Below are 20,467 nucleotides of genomic sequence, written 5' to 3'. Positions count from 1 at the left end.
TAGGGGAGAATTGGCATTTAAAAGATATTAAGTCTTCTAACTCATGAACATCTATCTATTTATTTAGATTTTTTTTTAATTTCTCTCAGAAATCTTTTTCTTTTTTAGTGTATATTATGGTACATTTCAGTCAGATTTATTACTAATTATTTCATTCATTCTGATGCTGTTATATTTGATATTTTTTATTTAAGAAAAAATGTCTGAGGGCAGTATATAGAAATACAATGGAGTTTTTGTAGTTCTTATTCCATGCAGTCATGCTAAATTCATTAACCATAAATTTTTAAAAATTTTTTTAATTCGTATTTTTATTTCAATGTTTTATAAATTTATAATTTATAAATTTATAAATTCTCTGTATATTATCATACTACTAGTGAATACAAATATTTGTATTCCTTCGTTTTTGCTGGATTCCTTTATTTACTTCCCTTGCTTTTTATTGGCTAGAACTGTCCAGTACAATGTTGAATAAAAAGGATAAGAATGGACATTCTTGCCTATTCTAGCTTTGGAGGGAAAAGCATTCAATCTTTCACCATTAGGTATGATGTTAGACATATATTTTTCACTGATGGTCCTTATCCAGTTGAGGGAGGTCCTTTCTACTCCTGGTTCACTGAGAGGTTATTATTATTATTTTTCTAGGCATGGATATTGGATTTTGCCCAAAGATTCTTCTGCAGGTATGGACATAGTATATATTTTTTCTAATTATTAGCATGGTTAATTACAGTGTTTTAATACAATTTAATATAAAATAAAATGTTATTTTAATATAATTTTAGATTTAGAATAATTTATATATCCCACAATCAATTTATTCTGCATTATTAGCAACTTAAATTGCTATGGTACATTTGTTACAATTAATGAATCAATATGGACATTTTGTTATTAACTGAAGTTCATACTTTAAATTTTTTTTTCTTCATTTTTAACCTAATGTCTTTTTCTGTTCATGGATCCCATCCAGGATACCATATTATATTTATCTGTCATGTCTCCATAGGCTCCTGTTGGCTGTAACAATTTTTTAGACTTTCCTTATTTTTTAGACCTTGACAATTTTGAAGAGTACTGGTCAGGGATATTATAGAATGTCCATCAACTGGGATTTGTCTGATGTTTTTCTCACTATTAGACTGGGTATATGGATTTTGGAAAACCACAGAAATAAAGTGCCATTTTTATCACATCATATCAAAGGTACATACTATCAACAAGATTTATCACTGTGGATATTGACCTTGATTCCACAGATGAGGTAATGTTTGTTAGGTTTCTCTACCAGAAAGTTACTCTTTTTCACCCTTTCCATGCTGTAATCTTTGGAAGGAAGTGACTGCAGATCCTACCTTTGAGGAGTGGAAAGTTACATTCTACCTTTTTGGGAGTAATGTATCTAAATAAATTGTTCAGAATTCTGAATAGGAGATTTTTCTACCCTCTAAATAAATATAAAAAATAAATACATATTTGTTTAGTTAATAATTTATTCTTTTATGTAAGACTCAAATATTTATTTTCTCCTTTGGGTGATAATCCAATTACTACTTTATTTATTTTGTTGCCCAAATTGTTCAGCTTTGACTGTTAGAAGCTGTTTCAATTGGTTTCTTTGTCCCTTTGACATATTCAAATTATTGGAGTGTTCTTTAACTAATCCCTTTCTTACTTTATGGCTCTGTAAGATAAAGCAGGCACCTACTGCCTTAATCCTAAAAGTGGCCACTTCTCCAAGAAGCCCTAATTCCTGTTATTGGAGATAAATATCAGAAACCAAGATGTGGGCGCCAGTTGTACACATTACTACTAGAGTGTCATTACTTCTTGGTCTTCTCAGCTGACAGATCAAGGATATCTCTCTGTGTACACTAACCCATGTGTACACAGATCTCTACATTTTTTTCAATACATTTGCATTTATGGTAGGTTAAACATGCCTTCGTTGCTGATGTCTCCAACTCTAATCCTCCCCACATAGATCATTCTGCCTCCTTCCTTTCAAATCTGTAACCAGTCCCTTCAGTATGGAATCTGGCTCCCACTTGCCACCATCCATTATTTGATTTTAGTGTACAGGTATAGCAGCTTTAGAATTGTTAGCCTAGGAATAGGAAACAATTAAACAACTTTATCAACCAAAGTACAGTTCATTTTACTTTTAATCTTCTAGACTGCATTCATTTCCAAAGTTACTTTGGTCATAGTGTTTATATCAATCCTTTTCTTGAGGAGATTTCACACATTTGTAATACAATTAGTTTCTTTTGTTATGGTTTTCATTGTGTGCCGGGATCTCTTTACTTTCTAAATGCTTTAGATAATTTGCATATATTAAAGTTTGTTTGTTTATTTATTTATTTATTTATTTATTTTTTGCTGTAAAGATCTATGAAGATATCCAAATGAATAGTGCCATGCAACCACTATCAGAGTATCATACCGAATTAGAATGCTTTCACATCCCTGTCACCATTCAACCCTCCCCTATCAATAAACCCCTGCCAAACACTGATATGTTTACTATCTCTACATTTTTGCTTTTCCCAGAATATCATGTAATTCAAATCACAGAGTATATGGCATTTTCAGACTGGATTCTTTTATTTTTTTTAAGATTTTTAAAAAATTTATTTATGAGAAATACAGAGAGAGAGAGAGACAGAGACACAGGCAGAGGGAGAAGCAAGTGCCAGGCTGTAAGCAGTTTTGAGTTGGGCTTGTTTGTTTGTTTTTTGAAGTCCTGTATATGTATGTAGTAGTTTGGGTGTGTATATATAGTAGCATTTCAAAATGGATGTACTGGTTTAACCTCCTATCTTTGGAAAACAGATGGCTCTCCATCTTGTTACACGTATGTTAGAGAAGTCGCGAGCTGCTCTGCTATATGCCTTAAGCCAATATTTACTCAATAGGTCATTATTTTTTCAATGGCAGTGGAATAAACCACTTTTACAAAAATAAAAATAAACAAAAAAAGTGAGGTGTTTTGGTATAATACCTTTTCAGGTGTGTGTATACATGGATGCATGATGGGGGGTGGGGGGCGCATCTCAGGGTCTTCTGTGACCTCACAGAACTGTCAAACTGTACAGTTTTCCAATTTGCCATATAAATGATGGGTTTGCATTTTAGTTGCAACTAAATGTTAGTTCCAAAGTATTTATCCATTTTAATGTGTTCCTCTAACTATTGCAAGGTAAGATGTGAATTTTAAAGTTGGGGTTGGGGGCTTAGGCACGATGGCACATCCACAGTCATATCACTAGGACACTGTAAAGGGACAGGCCTGAAATCACAGCCCCCACCACCATATATTACAGTCTACAGGACAGGGTGTGCTAGGAGAAGTAAGGCTCACTGTGACCAGTGAGAAGCCTTTGTGAGAAGATTACCTGAGATGTTCCCCATCAGGTAAGCACACCCCTGATCCTGTACTCTTTGTCGATTCAGAGTAGGTGGGAAATGGTCAGGTGGGGGTTTTTCTCTTCCATAGCTGTGAGCAACATCTGAATCTCCTTGTCAAAAACAGATTTGTCCAGCCCAAGCTGCTGCAGGGCACAGTCCAGGTGGTTCAGGGCTTCGCACAGCACCACCTCCCCATCACGGTCCAAGCTAATCCAGTGCAAATTCAAGGTCTTCAGTGATGTGCAGACAGTGAGAGCCGAGGCCAGCGCCTCACAACAGGCAGTGGTGAGCTGCCACATATCCAGCCCAAGATGCTCTACTTTACAGTCTGGATGCTTCAGAGCTTCACATAACTGCTTGACACCAGCATCTTGAATGTCATTGCTCCCTAGTTTCAGGATCTTTAGTTTTTCATTGCAAACAAGAACAGCAGAGAGGTTCTTACAACAAAGAGAAGTGAGGCAACAATCTGCCAACCACAACTGCTCGATGTGGCAATTCGGGTGCTTCAGTGCCTCACAAAGAGATGCCACTCCATCATCTTCCAGGAAATTTGACTCCAGATCGAGAAGGGACAGGGATTTGCTGCACAAAAGGGCTTGGGAGATGTAGTTACAGGCCACAGAGGTGATGCAGCAGCACATCAGCAGCACACAGTCTGGGTGCTTCAGGGCGTCACACAGCATCAGCAGCATGCCTTCGTTCCTCAGGGGGGTTTCTTCCAGAGAGAGCAGCTTCAGCTTCTTGTTGCAGACAAGGACAGAGGCAATTTCTTCACAAGCTTCTGCTGTGATGTCACACATTCCCAACATCAGCTCTTCTATGCTGCATGCCCGGTGCTTCAGCATCTCCCACAGCTGTCTGACATCCGCATGGGAGAGGCTAGAGCCCTGTAGGTTCAGGTGGTGTTTTAGATGAGGGGTATGAGGAATGGCCTTATGCAAGGCTGGGCTACTTCCAAAGTCAGAAGCAAAATTATACACTTAGTAATGAACACTGATGAGGTTGCAGCCGGCCAGGTGGGTCAGCAGCCCGTCCAGGCTCCCCCGTCTACCTTGACCTGGCCTCTCTGCCCAGCGGGAGCAGTGCCCAGCTAGTGGATGAGGAATCCTTCCCGCGGGTGCGTGCACTCTGCTATGTCATCAGTGGCCAGGACCAGCGCAAGGAAGAGGGCATGCGGGCCATCCTGGGTGCACTGCTGGCGGGCAAGCACAGGTGACCCTGATCCCCAGCTTTGATTCAGGGGTAATGCCCGAGGGGTACGAGGAGATGCACGCTGGGCACCAGGCGCTGGGCATCACCCTGCTGGGCAGCAATAGCACCGTCTCCATGCAGGGCGAGGCCTTCCCCGCCTGCAAGGTGGAGTTCTAGCTCCGTCCCAGACAGCCACCCCCTCAGCCCGGAATCTGCTACTGTCCCGAGATTCCCCTGCATCAGAAATAAACCAGGTACTCAAACAAACAAACAAAAAAAAAAAAAAGTGAGAGAGAGAGAGAGCTCCCTGCAGGAGCCCGACGTGGGACTCGATTCCAGGTCTCCAGGATCACGCCCCAGACTGAAGGTGACGCTAAACCGCTGGGCCACCTGAGATGCCCTGGATTCTTTTAAATAGCCTTATGCATTTAGGATTCATCCATGTTTTTGCAGGGCTCACTAGTTTGTTCCCTCTTGCTGTGTAGTATTATATTTTAAGAATTTATTACAGTTTGTTTAAGCATTACTCCATTGAGGGGCATCTTCCAATTCATGGTGATTGAGAACAGAGCTATTATAAGCATTCATGTGAATATTTTTGCTTGGGTATGTTTTCAAACCATCTGGGCTTGTACATAGAAATGTGATTTCTTGGTCATATGGAATCTGCCCACATGGCTTGACCATGTTGCATTCCTACTAGTACTGACTTAGAGTTCTTGTTGTTTGGACTTTGATTGAGTTCTAAATGTTAACCAAACTTTCATTCTTGGAATAAAGTCCACTTCGTCATGAAGTATGATTCCTTTTATACAATTTTGCATTTTATTTACTAAAATAACTTTAGAAAATCGTGTACCTATATTCATGAAGGATTTTAGATTCTAGCTTTCTTTTCTTTTAATCTCTTTGTCCGAATTTGATTTTAGAATAATGATTCATAAAATGTCCTCACAGGATGAGTTGAGAAGCATATTATCACCTTTAATTTTCTAGAAAAAATATCTAGCATTGGTATTATTTCTTCATAAATGTTTTGAAGAATTCATCAGTGAAGCCATGTGGACCTGGAGTCTTCTTTGTGAAATGATTTTTGACTGAGAATTTAATTTCTTTCACAATGTCCACTGCCCGTTTGTTACTCTCTGCTTAATCTTAACCACACTTTAATCAACTTTTCTCCTTCTCACAGGCTCCTGAACTCTTGTCCCCAAGTCTAAGAAAACTATAAAAAGTAAGACATTCCTCATTATTCTGAGATCAGCTGACCACAGACAGACACTTTTTCTGTAGGATCCCACTAGCTCTTTCCTCTTGTTGCTCAACTTTCCTTTAAAAGATCTGGTTTGGCTTTGCTTATCCCTCCTTACCCTATTACAGAAGAATCTTTTCCTGTTCAATTCTGTGTTGCTTCCAGTTTTCTGAAATCACAGTATTCTCCCTATTGCAATAACCTTTCTTTTGAGGAAAAAGAAAAATCTCTCCCTAAGTTCAGACCTGTTTGACAATGTATTTATTCACAATATATTTTTAGTGAGTTTAATAGTTTGTATCCTTCAACTGTTATATCCATTTCATTAAAGTTCTGGAATTTTTTTTTTTTAAGTTCTGGAATTTATTTGCATAATATTCATATTATACAAAATGATAGCTTCCTGTGTAATATTTCCATATTTTCAAGATCAGTAGTATCTGTAATGATTTTACCTCTCTCATTTCTTATATTTCTTATAATTTTTCTAATCTTTCTTATTACTCTGGTCAGAGGTTTATCCTTTACATCAATCTCCTCAAAAATCCAGCTTTTGATTGTGATTTTTTTCTATTCTTTTTCTATTTTCTAGTTCATCTATTGCCGTGATGTTTTCCTTCCTTCTTTCCTTCCTTCCTTCCTTCCTTCCTTCCTTCCTTCCTTCCTTTCTTCCTTCCTTCCTTTCTTTCCTCCCTTCCTTCTTTCCTTCCTTCCTTTCTTCCCTCTTTTCTTGTCCTATTTTGAGTTTATTTTCCCTATTTTGAAAAAAAATATTTAAAGGGAATCTGACTTTGTTGATATGAAGCCATTCTTCTCTTTCTTCCTTTTTAATAAAGGTTAAATGCTGCAAAATTTCCCTCTAAGTACTGCTTCACTGCCTCCCATGACTTTTGATGCACTGTGTTTTCATTCATATTTTCCTACTTGTGCATCAATCACAGTGCTGCCTCACTTATATTTAGTTCTACTGTATCTTAAAAAGAACAGTAATAGAGCAACTAAAATAATAATAATGCAACCAACACAAATTTGGACAAAGTAGTAGAAAAGGGTAGATAGGCTACTTTAAAGTAATTGAACATAATTGAAAATAATGCCTATAGCCAATAAATATATAATATTTGTTTAATTATGGTATTTGTAATTGATAAGTTGGTGAAAGACCTAGAAAGTGGCTTCCTCGGTTAGCAGAATTGGAAGTTTTCTGTATTTCAAGTTAGATCGAGAACAATGTATTTTTTCATGAAAGAAAAGTTTCAAGAAAACATGTGGAATACTTAAAATCACTGATGAAAAAATGCTCAGTTGTATGTGATCCCTAATATATAAAAACATCTATTTACTTTTTCAAATTGAAACCAAGATTGCAAAAATTGACCCTTAACTCATTTATAATATTTTTCTCTCCTAATCCATTTGAATATGCTGATTTAAGTATATATGTTCTAAATAACAAGTAATTCAAAGCCTATTATCTATAAGATACTAAATTGTATGTCTTTTTAACCTAAAACTTAACTCTCTAAGGCATTCAATTTACGGATAATATCTGCTCTATTTGATGAATGGCTGAAAGTGCCAAGAAATAACAGAGCAATGGTTAAAAAGTATTAGCATTTCAACTTTAAGGAGCTAAGGAAATGAGATACTCACAGGAATTAGAAATCATTAAATTTTTTATAATAAAGAAAATAAATGAAATATCAGATTGTCTAAGATACTGCACTACATTATAAGCTTTTACTATTATTGTTTCCTTGTATATCACTTTTTGCTACTTAACATTTGAAAAAAGTTTGACTGAAAATAACATTTGTTGGGTGAATGGTCTAATTAGTGAATACATATAGCTAAATTGGATTACACATTTCACCTTAAACTGTAGTTGTGATACAGATAAATTTATGGCGTTTTAAAAAATTTCAGTAAAATCAACTTCTACTTAAGACAGCTTCTGAAGTCAACACAATTAAACATTACTAATAGTGTCCAACACAGTAGAAAATACAAATATTATACAATAGAAATGTAATTCTTTTTTGATATTTCAAAACACAAATCATTATCATTTACTAATAATTGCTGTTGGCATTTAGATTACATGCTATATTCCTTACTAAATAGGATATATTAGGAACTGCTGAACAGAACACTAGGAGAACAGGAACTCCTAGACAGTAAGAAAAGAGAAGTGATTTGATTTTACATTACACCTTAGGATAGAAATGTGGGTACCAAGCAAAACATAAAGACAAAATTCAGTTTAGACATAAATGCATATATTTAACCTTAATGTCTTCATAAAGACATACATTCAAAAAAGTAATTGTACTGGAATTCCTAACAAAGAGAGGTCTTATGCAAAGGCCCTTATGTAATTTACTGTTAGAAATTATGCTTCTTCTTGGTATTATTTCTTCAAAAACAATGTTTATCTGTGTGGCATAGCTTCTAAAGGAAAATGTGATGACAATAGTAGTGTTAATTATTGGGATTTTTTTTTTCCATAATGTAAATGTTTAGGTCCACAGCAATACCCCAGGAAACCGGATGGAGGAATCAATTCTGAGAGGCTGAGCAACTTACACTTTAAGTAACATAAGTAAACATGTAACAGACCTGAAATTTGGATAAAGGCCTCAGACATCAAAGCTCAAACACTTTCCACACAACTGCCTTTCTTGTTCAAAGTTCCTTTTTGTTTGTAAAAAAATAAAATAAAATAAAATAAAAATTCTCAGAGAGAGGAAAGTTGATTTGTTCCAAATCACATCAAAAAGTATTCAGCTACCTCAGCTGTCACTAATAATGAGATCTATGAAGTCAGTTGAAATTATGGATTGTAATTTTCTTTCCTCTCATTTCTGCTCTCCACCATCTGGTGGAAATATAAAGAGAAATCCTCACAAATGTTGGGTGTTTTTATAGGAGTATGAGATTTTTTCAAGTTTGCCTTTCACCAACCTTGATTTATACCCGATTTTAAAACATATTAAGTCTTATTCTCCCTCACTAGCAGGAGGGAGTAGCTGCCATAAATCCTTGATACTGCTGCTTACACAAAGGAAAGGATTGTCCTGGATTGCATGACATATATAATACCAGCTGAGGGACAAGGAAAATGTGACAGGAGAAGCATTCTCTAATGTCCTCTAGGCACAGAAAGGTATGAAGCAGGCTTTTCATTATCAGGGAAAAATTTAGCTAAATTCATTTGTAGTACTAACACTTCATAAAAGAAAAATTGTTTTCTTTCAAAGATCCAGTCATAAACAAAACAAATGGCATCTTCTTACCAATAAAATCCAAGTACCATCAATTATAACTGCTGGAGACAATTATTCTAACAATTAAGTAATACACTATGATGATGGGTATCAGTTTTTCTCATCCATATCAAAGAAATAAGTAGTCTACTTTTTCCGAAGCATGCAAAAAATTGAATTTGAAAATGAAAACCAAGACTGAAATTTAAGTTAAAAACTGAAGGTCTGATAAGTATGATTTAGAACACATTTGAAATATCAATATGTTTTATGAGAAAACACAGAATATAGAGCTTTATCATGAAATGCTATAAAGTTTTCTAAACACATCTGATGATTTTTATTCCTCCAGAAGTAGCAAGAATCATATGCAGACCAACGCTTACCAATGTTAATTTTGGATCCTAAATAATTTGATTTAGAGGATTATGTAGCCATCATTATTTTAGATAGAAAAAGATATTAAAATTATGTTATATGAAAATGTGTAGATTGTTTCAGACATACTCAAAGACCCTAGAAAATACAATTACATTAATAATCCATGATATTCAGTGGTTTAACTTATAGAACTTATTTTTTAAATAGAGCCACTGAAGGACAGACAATGAGAAAAATCAAAATTTGAAAATATATGAAGCTCTGCTTTAGTCTCATTTAAATTCTGAGAAATAATCAGTAATGAGTAAAGGAAAAAAGAGAATTCAGTCACTCATTCTTTCATATTTTCTATTCTCCTTTAGTTTTAGTTGTGAATTTTAATTTTATCAGGTTTTTAGGCTAATTCTCTAATAACTGACTTAGCTGGAAATCCTCTCAGGCAGAAGATACATGATTAGAAAACAAATTTGTAACATAACTGAAAAAAGTTGATTTCCAAGTGGTTTTTACCAGGCATCTTGTGATACCTAGGATGCCCATTATACTGATAGAGTAGGCAGTTAGCTAGTTAGGAGCAGGGAACGGGACTGCCCGGCTGCTGGAAAAAGAAACCACCAACCACCTCCAGAGCAAAAACAGCTCAGCTCGGAGATACACTGGGGTCGCAAGGATGCCCTTCCCTATAACCGCTGCCCTCCAGTAACCTGTAGCTTCATTATAATACATTCACATTCCAATTTTGACTCCCCTTGCAGGGGATGGGTGCCATGACCATTCCAACAAGGACCAAGAAAGGGCCAAAACCTTTCTCTCCCTACTGGTAGGAGGAGTTCCTTAGATGATGGGAGGCAACCTCAATCAGAGACCACCCTAGCTATGGCCCATAATCCAGGCAAGTATAAAAAAGGCAGCCCCCACCCTCAGCACAGCTGCCACTTCTGGGCCCACCTGCTCTCCCACCTAGTGGGTGTACTTTCACTTTGATCACTATTAACCACTCAGTGTGACTCTGAATTCTTTCTTGACTGAACTAAAGAACCGAGGCTGGGAAACAGGACTCGCCTCTAACAGTGTCATTACTATTTTTTCTAGCAAACCTGAATTCGACATTATAAAAATGTGAATAAAGCAAGTAAAAAATATACCAATTTTAAAGATACTCTAATGGTTCTGTATTGACTGCTCATGTCCACTTTAATCCATTCAGGATGAGCCTTGATGGCAATGATTGAAAGTAAAACGTAATGACAAAAAAAAGACATCACGTATACAAAAGATTGAACTACTTTAGGTATTACAGTTTCAACACAGAGAAATACATTACATAATCATATCAAATGAAGTAGACAGGTTCTTTTCCTTCATTTTTTAAAAAAGATGTATTTATTTGAGAGAGAAAGAGAGCAAGCAAGCATGCAAGGAGGAGGGGCATAGAGAGAGAATCTCAAACCTACCCCGAGCTGAGCACAGAGCCCACCCAGGCCTCTCAGGATTCTGAGATCATGACCTGAGATGAAACCAGGAGTCCCATGCTTAACTGACCTAGCCATCCAGGAGCCCATTTTCCTTCATTTTTTATAGCTACTGTGCTATAACTGTTTTTGTGTTGTTTTGTTTTTGATGGCAATGCAGGAATATGTAATCTTACAAGATTGGAGAAATAAACAGCAAGGATCTAAACAGTCACAAACTTGCTCTTAAAATCATGTAGTTGAATGTGTGATTGTGTTGGAGGCTAACCCTAAGAGAGTTCTCCAAATTAACTTTCAAGTAAAACATAATATTTATGAAAAGAAAAGTGAGAAAATATACTAATTTGAAGCTAACATATATAATCAATGTCACCTGTAATCATAACAATTGTTAAGAACCTAGACTAGAAAAAGTTTGGGGAGAACTATATTTGAAACTCTGATTTTCTTGAAAATTGCTGGTATAGAGGTAAATAAATTAAAAAAAAAACTCTTGAGTCTTTTTTGTATTATAATTTAAAGGTCATGAATAGACAATGCACATACTTATTGCCTGCATGTAAGTCAAACATCCCTGACACTTCACTCTTGCTACGCCACTGTTAATACTTGAACTGTGTTTTGAAATGTGCTTATGTGATGAAATTTCAATACGGGGATTTTATTATCTCATGCATTCTGTCTCATTTTATAAGATAGGTATTTATTGACACAACACTTCTAATTAAGATCCTACTTATTGTGAGAACATATGTGAAATAAAATGGCTTCTGTCTTTATATATCACTTAAATACACACTTACTCACTATAAGTAGATGTACGCATCTGATTACTCTATTCTGTCTTCTAGTTTAGTTGTGTCCAAACATTTACATATCGTTCTGCATATTATCATTTGTCTCTCTCTCTTTTTTTTTTTTTTTTCATTTTAGGTGAGGAGTTGGGAATTTAAAGGCAACATCTCACAGATAACCTCATGCTGGTTCCCTTTTGTCTTTATCTAGTGACAAGTGCAGTTGTGCAAATGAGAGAGTTCTCTGCAAAAACACTACAATTCCTATACTCTAATGCCCTAATGATAAAAAGTATTTTGGTGTTGATGGTGGTGTTTTCTTTTTTGTTGTTTGTTTTTTTCCCAATATGGCTTCTCAACCCGGGTAAGAGATAGGGGCGTCCATTCTCCAGATTGTGGAGTAACTAGAAGTTGTAGCCTTAGTACTGGCATGGTTGCGTTTCAGTGTGATTTCATCAGTGGCTAACGAGAGAAACTGACCTTAGTTCAGTTCTGCATTGTCCTACTGTCTTTTCTGGAGTCCAAGTCTAGACTTTCTCCTTCAACTTTTCAATATTTTTATAGATGTCAATATTTACATTACATCACTGATGCTTAAGATACCTTAGGTGGTTTCTGATTCTTAACTATAACTGATGTGTGGCTATTTAAGTGTTCTGCTATAATTACTATATATGCTTTTTCTGAAACAGCTCATTTTGTATAAAATCATGCACCAGGAACAGAGCTTTGGGGAAGATTAGATTAGGGAAAAAACTACCAAAAACACTTTATACAACTTTGTGACAAGAATACTAGTGAAAGCAGGACCAAGACTAATAAAGCACCAATATTATTTAAAAGAAGGTATATCACATTCCTAATAAACACAGAAGTGCCATAAAAAGTAGAAGTCTTTATCTTTTTTCTTTAAATTTTATTTATTTATTCATGAGACACAGAGAGAGACAGAGACACAGGCAGAAGGAGAAGCAGCCTCCCTGCGGGGAGCCCGACGTGGGACTCAATCCCATGACCCCAGGATCACTCCCTGAGCTAAAGGTAGGTGCTCAATCACGGAGCCACCCAGGTCCCTCAAAGTCTTTACCTTCTATTGCAAACAGTAAACTTAGCTCGTAGGAAACTCTGAAAAGGTGGATGGCATTTTGTTGCAGAAATGAGGACAGAGGCAATTTTGTCACATACTATAATGATTTTTTTCATTTTTCTGCTCTTTTTTTCATTTCTCCTTAATGATAGATTCTGATTATACTCTACGTTTTTATCACAGGAACAGTTTTTCCTTTCTTTACATTTCTTACTATAGGGTTTTGCTATTAGATTAGGTTATTGTGCCCTTGGTCATTCAAGTAGGTTCTTGCGATTCCTGGGAATACAATATGGAAAACAAAATGCCCATCTGTTTTCCTTTACTTCTTGCTAGATGCACTGCATTTGGCATTCCAGATGGCTATACAACATCTATTATCCTTTAGGCTGTCAAGAGTTTTTTGCCATGTTTATTATCCCACAGGGAAATATGCAATTCCTGTGTTTTATTTTTCCTTGTATTATTTACTACCACTTTTCTTCAACTAAGTTTGTCAACCAGCATTCAGCATCATATATCACAAGAACAGAGACATTAAATAGAAGCTTTCATTCTAGGAAAGAAATTTGATTTCTGGAATCACAGTCAGTTTGCTTTTTTTGTTGTTGTTCTCCAAATTCTTGTTTTTATTAAAATTCCTTATTAAATTTCAGGGTATAGTGGCCTAAAAAAAAATCAGTGGACCTGTATCAAAACTATAATTTTATCACTTAGCTTGGTACATAATGTTGGATAAAGTCACTAAAGTCTAAATTTCTAGTTTCTCATCCATAAAATTAAAGAGTTGATAAAGGAGAGGTAAAGCACATATATTTGGTTTGTTTGTTTTGGTTTAGACAATCTTTTTACTGAAAGGAATGTTTTTTAAATTGCAAATACCTTTGCCTGAATACAGAGATAACTATCAATCGACCAAAAATATATTTAACAAATATCCCACACCCGATATTGTATTAATGAAGTGACAGGAGCAGTGCAAGACATACCTTGAATAGTTCAAACTACATAAAGTCTCATAGACAAGAGAAATCAACCTAATTGTCATAACAGATTGTGCATATTAATTGCCAAACATAGTGGACTTAAATTGAAAATAATAGGTGTTCAGGGAAAAGAGTGAATGATGTGGCTGGAATAATCTGAGGAATAACTTGTAGAGAACATAATACTTTAAGGTAGACTCAAAGGACATGAAAGAATTTAATAAGGGACATAGATCTAGGTTACAATTATTTTATATTTATACATATGTCCAATTATTGTACATATGTGTGTGGTTTGTGCGTTAGTATTGGAATCTTAAATAGGTAGTTGCTATTGTCTGGATCAAAGTCTATTTATTTTTTCCTATTTTAATTTCGTTTTAAATTAGCCATTGTTGGGCAGCCTGGGTGGCTCAGCGGTTTAGCGTCGCCTTCAGCCCAGGGCGCATCCTGGAGACCCAGGATCGAGTCCCACGTCGGGTTCCCTGCATGGAGCCTGCTTCTCCCTCTACCTGTGTTTCTGCCTCCCTCTATCCCTCTCTCCCTCTCTCTCTCTTTCTTTCTCTATGTCTCTCATTAATAAATAAAATCTTAAAAAATAATAAAAAAAAATTAGCCATTGTTGGGATGCCTGGATGGCTCAGTGGTTGAACATCTGCCTTCGGCTCAGGGCATGTTCCTGGAGTCCCAGGATGGATCGAGTCCCACACTGGGCTCCCCTCGAGGAGCCTGTTTCTCCCTCTGCCTATGTCTTTGCCTCTCTCTCTGTCTCTCATGAATAAATAAATAAAAATCTTTAAAAAATTAAAATAAATAAGCTATTGTTACTCATTTACATTTTCCTGATTAATGAGATTAATTAAATTTAATTGTTTATAGTCACTTTTACATTTTATTTAGTGGCATGGCTATTCAACTCTTGCTTATTTTTCTACTGAGTGATTTCTCTATAATCAGATAATCTTTCCTTTGACTTTTGAGATAATCCTTCTAGATTTGCTGTAAGAATTGTAGAAGTAATTAGTGAACTGTTTAGAATAACAAGAACTTTAAATTTATCAAGATCCCACAGAAGTGATGAATAGTTATCATTTTATTTCCCTTTCATTCATCCTGTCAACTATTACATCCAAAGTTTTTGAAACAATAGCACCTCATTTATCAAAATCAGTATGCTTTAAATATTTACTTGGGAGAATATGTTAACTTAAAAATGAAATATATTTTTATTTTTTTAAGATTTATTTATTTATTTTAGAGAGAGAGAGGAAGAGAATGTGGGGGGGAAAGGGCAGAAACAGAAGGAGAGAATCTCAAGCAGATTTCTTTTTTTTTTTTTATTGGAGTTCAATTTGCCAACATATAGCATAACATACAGTGTTCATCCTGTCAAGTGCGTCCCTCAGTGCCCATCACCCAGTCACCCCCATCCCCCCCACCTTGCTTTCCACCACCCCTTGTTTGTTTCCCAGAGTTAGGAGTTGCTCATGTTCTGTCTCCCTCTCTGATATTTACCACTCATTTTTTCTCCTTTCCCCTTTATTCCCTTTCACTATTTTTTTATATTCCCCATACGAATGAGACCATATAATGCTTGTCCTTCTCCGATTGACTTACTTCACTCAGCATATTACCCTCCAGTTCCATCCACATCGAAGTAAATGGTGGGTATTTGTCGTTTCTAATGGCTGAGGAATATTCCATTGTATACATAAACCACATCTTTATCCATTCATCTGTCAATGGACACCGAGGCTCCTTCCACACTTGGGCTACTGTGGACATTGCTGCATGAACATCGGGGAGCAGGTATCACACTGTTTCATTGCATCTGTATCTTTGGGGTAAATCCCCAACAGTGCAATTGCTGGATCGTAGGGCAGGTCTATTTTTAACTCTTTGAGGAACCTCCACACAGTTTTCCAGAGTGGCTGCACCAGTTCACATTCCCACCAACAGTGCAAGAGGGTTCCCTTTTCTCCACATCCTCTCCAACATTTTTTGTTTCTGTCTTGTTACTTTTCCCCATTCTCACTGGTGTGAGGTGGTATCTCATTGTGGTTTTGATTTGTATTTCCCTGATGGCAAGTGATGTGGAGCATTTTCTCATGTGCTTGTTGGCCATGTCTATGTCTTCCTGTTCATGTCTTTTGCCCATTTTATGATTGGATTGTTTGTTTCATTGCTGTAGAGTTTAATAAGCTCTTTATAGATTTTGGATACTAGCCCTTTATCTGATACGTCATTTGCAAATATCTTCTCCCATTCTGTAGGTTGTCTTTTAGTTTGGTTGACTGTTTCTTTTGTTGTGCAAAAGCTTCTTATCTTGATGAAGTCCCAATAGTTCATTTTGCTTTGGTTTCTCTTGCCTTCATGGATGAATCTTGTAAGAAGCTGCTGTGGCCAAGTTCAAAAAGGATGTTGCCTGTGTTCTCCTATAGGATTTTGATGGAGTCTTGTCTCACATTAAGATCTTTCAACCATTTTGAGTTTATCTTTGTGTATGGTGTAAGAGAATGGTCCAGTTTCATTCTTCTGCATGTGGATGTCCAATTTTCCCAGCACCACTTATTGAAGAGACTGTCTTTTTTCCAGTGGATAGTCTTTCCTCCTTTGTCGAATATTTGTTGACCATGAAGTTGAGGGTCCACTTCTGGATTTTCTATTCTGTTCCATTGATCTATGTGTGTTTTTGTGCCAGTACCACACTGTCTTGATGACCACAGCTTTGTAGTACAACCTGAAATCTGGCATTGTGATGCCCCCAGATATGGTTTTCTTTTTTAAAATTCCCCTGGCTATTCGGGGTCTTTTCTGATTCCACACAAATCTTAAAATAATTTGTTCTAACTCTCTGAAGAAAGTCCATGGTATTTTGATCAGGATTGCATTAAACGTGTAAATTGCCCTGGGTAACATTGACATTTTCACAACATTAATTCTGCCAATCCATGAGCATGGAATATTTTTCCATCTCTTTGTGTCTTCCTCAAATTTTTTCAGAAGCGTTCTATAGTTTTTAGGGTACAGATCCTTTACCTCTTTGGTTAAGTTTATTCCTAGGTATCTTATGCTTTTGGGTGCAATTGTAAATGGGATTGACTCCTTAATTTCCTTTCTTCAGTCTCATTGTCAGGGTATAGAAATGCCACTGACTTCTGGGCATTGATTTCGTATCCTGCCACACTGCCCAATTGCTGTATGAGTTCTAGCAATCTTGGGGTGGAGTCTTTTGGGTTTTCCATGTACAGTATCATGCCATCTGTGAAGAGGGAGAGTTTGGCTTCTTCTTTGCCAATTTGAATGCATTTTATTTCTTTTTGTTGCCTGATTGCTGAAGCTAGGACTTCTAGTACTATGTTGAATAGCAGTGGAGAGAGTGGACATCCTGTCATATTCCTGATCGTAGGAGAAAGGCTCCCAGTGCTTCCCCATTGAGAATGATATTTGCTGTGGGCTTTCATAGATGTCTTTTAAGATGCTGAGGAATGTTCCCTCTATCCCTTCTCTTGGGTGTAGGAGCTATTTGCTGTTTTTTCTCTAGCTCCTTTATGTGTAAGGTTAGCTTTTGTATTTGAGTTCGTTCCAGTTTTTGGATGGATGCTTGTATTGGGATGAATTTCCCCCTCAGGACTGCTTTTGCTGCATCCCAAAGATTTTGAACGGTTGTACTTTCATTCTCTTTAGTTTCCATGAATCATTTTAATTCTTCTCTAATTTCCTGGTTGACCCTTTCATCTTTCAGCAGGATGGTCCTTATCCTCCACGTGTTTGAAATCTTTCCATACTTCTTGTGATTTAGTTCTAATTTCAAAGCATTATGTTCTGAAAATATGCAAGGGGCGATCCCAATCTTTTGGTATTGGTTAAGACCTGATTTGTGACCCAGTATGTGGTCTATTCTGGAGAAAGTTCCATGTGCACTTGAGAAGAATGTGTATTCATTTGCATTTGGATGTAAAGTTCTGTAAATATCTGTGAAATCTATCTAGTCCAGTGTATCATTTAAAGCTCTTGTTTCTTTGGAGATGTTGTGCTTAGAATACCTGTCGATTGTGGAAAGCGTTACATTCAAGTCACCAAGATAAGTATATTATCATCTAAGTATGTCTTAACTTTGGTTATTACTTGATTGATATACTTGGCAGCTCCCACATTCGGGACATAAATACTGATGATTGTTAAGTCCTCTTGTTGGATATATCCTTTAAGTAGGATATAGTGTTCCTCTTCATCTCTCACTACAGTCTTCAGGTAAACTTTAGTTTATCTGATATAAGGATGGCTACCCCTGCTTTCTTTTGAGGACCATTTGAATGGTACATGGTTCTCCAACCTTTTATTTCCAGGCTGTAGGCATCCTTATGTCTAATATGAGTCTCTTGTAGACAACAAATAGATTAGTCTTGCTTTTTTATCAGTCAGAAAACCTACGCCTTTTAATGGGGTCATTAAGCCCATTCACATTCAGAGCTACTATTGAAAGATATGAATTTAGTGTCATCATGATACCTATTCAGTCCCTGTTTTTGTGGATTGTCCCTTGGACTTGCTCTTTCTTTTACAGAGTCCCCCTTAATATTTCTTGGAGAACTGGTTTAGTGGCCACATATTCTTTCAGTTTCTGCCTACCTTGGAAGCTATTTATCTCTCCTATTCTGAATGAGAGCCTTGCTGGATAAAGGATTCTTGGCTGCATGTTCTTCTCATTTAGGACCCTGAATATATCCTGCCAGCCCTTTCTGGCCTGCCAGGTCTCTATGGTCTTCTGTTAATCTAATATTTCTCCCCATAAAAGTCAGGGATTTCTTGTCTCTTGCTGCTTTAAGGATCTTCTCTTCATCTTTGGAATTTGCAAGCTTCACTATTAAATGTCGAGGTGTTGAACGGTTTTTATTGATTTTAGGGGGGGGGTCTCTCTATTTCCTGGATCTGAATGCCTGTTTCCCTTCCCAGATTAGGAAACTTTTCAGCTATGATTTGTTCAAATACACTTTCTGGACCTCTGTCCCTTTCGGCGCCCTCGGGAACCCCAATTAAACGTAGATTTTTCTTTCTGAGGCTGTCGTTTGTTTCCCTTAATCTATCCTCATGATCTTTTAATTGTTTTTCTCTTTTTTCCTCAGTTTCCCTCTTTGCCATCAACTTGTCTTCTATGTCACTCACTCATTTTTCTACCTCGTTAACCCTCATCCTTAGGACCTCTAGTTGGATTGCATCTCATTTAATTGATTTTTAATTTCTGCCTGATTATATCTAAATTCTGCAGTCATGAAGTCTCTTGAGACCTTTATGCTTTTTTCTAGAGCCACCAGTAACTTTATAATTTTGCTTCTGAATTGGCTTTCTGACATTGAATCGTAATCCAAATTTTGTAACTCTGTGGAAGAGAGGACTGTTTCTGAGTCTTTCGTTTGAGGTGAGTTTTTCCTTCTAGTCATTTTGCTCAGTGCAGAGTGACCAAAAACAAGTTGTACTTGATAGAAGCACGAACTCTTCTCACTGTAGCATTCCAGCTATTCTCTCTTTAAATCTCAGGCTGAATTCGTAGGTTTTCAGGATGATTTGAAAGTTATTGTGGTAATTTGGTGGGGACAGGTGACTTGGGACCCTACTGTTTTGCCATCTTGCCTCTCCTCCTCAAGCAGATTTCCACTGAGGGAGAAGCCTGAACGCAGGGCTTGATCCCATGACCCTGAGCTGAGCTGAAATCAAGAGTTGCATCCTCAACCAATTAAGCCACCAAGGTGCCCCAAAAATGAAAGATATTAAATTGAATGAATAGAGAAAGCAAATGAGAGAAGACATGTTTTTTAGTCATTCTATAATTATTAATATAATAATAATAATAATAATAATAATAATGATGATAATAAGGTGAATCATGTCATGAGAAAACTATGTTATAAAAAGTCAACCTGGATTTTAGGCTACATTTTGTCTCATAGTAAATGTGTGAAACTGGGAAAATAAGTACTTTGAGGCTGTTTGCTCCCTTATAAAATGAGAATTATTAATTGTCAAGATTAAATTAGGTAGTAGAGGTGATAGCTTTGTCCTTAAAACTGTTAGTAATATTCAAGTACCACAGCTTCATAGTTTAGTCAATAACTAATGGGAATATAGACAGGATAAAATATAAATGATATTTTTTTTCTCAAGGAATAGTGGCTAGAATTAGAATTGTATACGTTAAGATGTAGAGAAATAAAATAATCTTGGTGCAAACTCGATTTCCTACTAATACAAGGGAATCACTCAAAAGGTAAGTATTTAGTGCAAAAAATAGCCTAACCTCAAATTCCAAACCTCAAATTTTTATATTACATTAATATATAGAGTTTTGTTTAAGTAAAAATTAGTGATACAACTAAATTCTATATGTGAGAAGAGGGGCAAGTTTTGTTTCTCAGCTGAAACTAGGTATATATTCATGGAAGAGATAGTATTTGATTTGTAATCTTAAAAATGGATGAAATTAGGATATACTTCACTTAGAAGAGGCTGAAACACACTTCGTTCTATGGAAAATACTCAGGTTAAACTGGTAAGACAGAAAAAATGTAGTAGTGTATGTTCAGGTAGACTGAATGGACAGAAATAAATAAAAGTATGATT

The 20,467-nt window shown here is 36.3% G+C and overlaps 1 long non-coding RNA gene across 5 annotated transcripts in view; it reads left to right on the top strand.

The window, feature by feature from the left end:
- Positions 1 to 20,467, top strand: part of LOC140622252 (uncharacterized) — a 91,263-nt gene that overhangs the window by 28,834 nt on the left and 41,962 nt on the right. For 3 of the 5 annotated variants that reach the window (XR_012022002.1, XR_012022000.1, XR_012022001.1), the window contains exons 4-6: positions 652 to 689; positions 5,804 to 5,845; positions 8,387 to 8,552. This is a non-coding gene — a long non-coding RNA (uncharacterized lncRNA). Of the gene's footprint in view, positions 1 to 651; positions 690 to 5,803; positions 5,846 to 8,386; positions 8,553 to 20,467 lie in introns of those variants that run through there. The other 2 variants (XR_012022003.1, XR_012022004.1) reach the window with 2 other exon arrangements.

Source organism: Canis lupus, chromosome 31 (genome assembly GCF_048164855.1).
Source record: "Canis lupus baileyi chromosome 31, mCanLup2.hap1, whole genome shotgun sequence".
In the NCBI taxonomy this organism is placed as follows: Eukaryota; Metazoa; Chordata; class Mammalia; order Carnivora; family Canidae; genus Canis; species Canis lupus.
This window is presented reverse-complemented; position numbering and strand designations above follow the sequence as displayed.